This window comes from Maylandia zebra, linkage group LG13 (assembly GCF_041146795.1).
Source record: "Maylandia zebra isolate NMK-2024a linkage group LG13, Mzebra_GT3a, whole genome shotgun sequence".
NCBI lineage: Eukaryota > Metazoa > Chordata > Actinopteri > Cichliformes > Cichlidae > Maylandia > Maylandia zebra.
Window position 1 is genome coordinate 32,962,214 of NC_135179.1, and position 2,500 is coordinate 32,964,713.

The window sequence follows — 2,500 nt, forward strand, 5'->3', positions numbered from 1 at the left end:
CGGGGCCTGCTGGAGGTCCAGGTCCATGCCCGATGTGAGTAGCAGCAGGGCCAGCACGCCCAGGAGCACATCTTTTTCGACCGTAAAGGAGACAGGAGGCCGACTCTCTGCCTCGGCTAAATGGAGAGGGAATTTCAGAAGGGCCAGGGCACAAGCATGGACCTTTTTCAGCTGTAAGGGAGGCAAGAGCAAGGTGTGATGTAGGTCCCCGGGGCCTGCTGGAGGTCCAGGTCCATGCCCGATGTGAGTAGCAGCAGGGCCAGCACGCCCAGGAGCACATCTTTTTCGACCGTAAAGGAGACAGGAGGCCGACTCACTGCCTCGGCTAAATGGAGAGGGAATTTCAGAAGGGCCAGGGCATAAGCATGGACCTTTTTCAGCTGTAAGGGAGGCAAGAGCAAGGTGTGATGTAGGTCCCCGGGGCCTGCTGGAGGTCCAGGTCCATGCCCGATGTGAGTAGCAGCAGGGCCAGCGCGCCCAGGAGCACATCTTTTTCGACCGTAAAGGGAGACAGGAGGCCGACTCACTGCCTCGGCTAAATGGAGAGGGAATTTCAGAAGGGCCAGGGCACAAGCATGGACCTTTTTCAGCTGTAAGGGAGGCAAGAGCAAGGTGTGATGTAGGTCCCCGGGGCCTGCTGGAGGTCCAGGTCCATGCCCGATGTGAGTAGCAGCAGGGCCAGCGCGCCCAGGAGCACATCTTTTTCGACCGTAAAGGGAGACAGGAGGCCGACTCACTGCCTCGGCTAAATGGAGAGGGAATTTCAGAAGGGCCAGGGCACAAGCATGGACCTTTTTCAGCTGTAAGGGAGGCAAGAGCAAGGTGTGATGTAGGTCCCCGGGGCCTGCTGGAGGTCCAGGTCCATGCCCGATGTGAGTAGCAGCAGGGCCAGCGCGCCCAGGAGCACATCTTTTTCGACCGTAAAGGGAGACAGGAGGCCGACTCACTGCCTCGGCTAAATGGAGAGGGAATTTCAGAAGGGCCAGGGCACAAGCATGGACCTTTTTCAGCTGCAAGGGAGGGAAGAACAATGTGCGATGTAGGTCCCCGGGGCCTGCTGGAGGTCCAGGTCCATGCCCGATGTGAGTAGCAGCAGGGCCAGCGCGCCCAGGAGCACATCTTTTTCGACCGTAAAGGAGAGAGGAGGCCGACTCTCTGCCTCGGCTAAATGGAGAGGGAATTTCAGCAGGGCCAGGGCACAGGCATGGACCTTTTTCAGCTGTAAGGGAGGCAAGAGCAAGGTGTGATGTAGGTCCCCGGGGCCTGCTGGAGGTCCAGGTCCATGCCCGATGTGAGTAGCAGCAGGGCCAGCGCGCCCAGGAGCACATCTTTTTCGACCGTAAAGGGAGACAGGAGGCCGACTCACTGCCTCGGCTAAATGGAGAGGGAATTTCAGCAGGGCCAGGGCACAGGCATGGACCTTTTTCAGCTGTAAGGGAGGCAAGAGCAAGGTGCGATGTAGGTCCCCGGGGCCTTTTGTCGTACCATAGGCACGAGTGGTGTGTGTGTGTGGCAAAGACTTTCTGCGCAGTGTCCCAGGGGCACGGGGAAAGGTTGTTGTACCATAGGCACGAGAAAAGTTGTCGTACCATAGGCACGAGAAAAGTTGTCGTACCATAGGCACGAGTGGTGTGTGTGTGTGTGGCAAAGTGCTACTGAGCGGTGTACCAGGGGCAGGGCGAAAAGTTGTTGTACCATAGGCACGAGAAAAGTTGTTGTACCATAGGCACGAGAAAAGCTGTCGTACCAGGGGCACGGAGGAAAGTTGTTGTACCATAGGCACGAGAAAAGTTGTCGTACCATAGGCACGAGGAGAGTTTGTGTGGCAAAGTGCTACTGAGCGGTGTACCAGGGGCACGGCGAAAAGTTGTTGTACCATAGGCACGAGAAAAGTTGTCGTACCATAGGCACGAGAAAAGTTGTCGTACCATAGGTACGAGGAGTGTGCGTGTGTGGCAAAGTGCTACTGAGCGGTGTACCAGGGGCACGGCGAAAAGTTGTTGTACCATAGGCACGAGAAAAGTTGTTGTACCATAGGCACGAGAAAAGCTGTCGTACCAGGGGCACGGAGGAAAGTTGTTGTACCATAGGCACGAGAAAAGTTGTCGTACCATAGGCACGAGGAGAGTGTGTGTGTGGCAAAGTGCTACTGAGCGGTGTACCAGGGGCACGGCGAAAAGTTGTTGTACCATAGGCACGAGAAAAGTTGTTGTACCATAGGCACAAGAAAAGCTGTCGTACCAGGGGCACGGAGGAAAGTTGTTGTACCATAGGCACGAGAAAAGTTGTCGTACCATAGGCACGAGGAGAGTGTGTGTGTGGCAAAGTGCTACTGAGCGGTGTACCAGGGGCACGGCGAAAAGTTGTTGTACCATAGGCACGAGAAAAGTTGTTGTACCATAGGCACAAGAAAAGCTGTCGTACCAGGGGCACGGAGGAAAGTTGTTGTACCATAGGCACGAGAAAAGTTGTCGTACCATAGGCACGAGGAGAGTTTGTG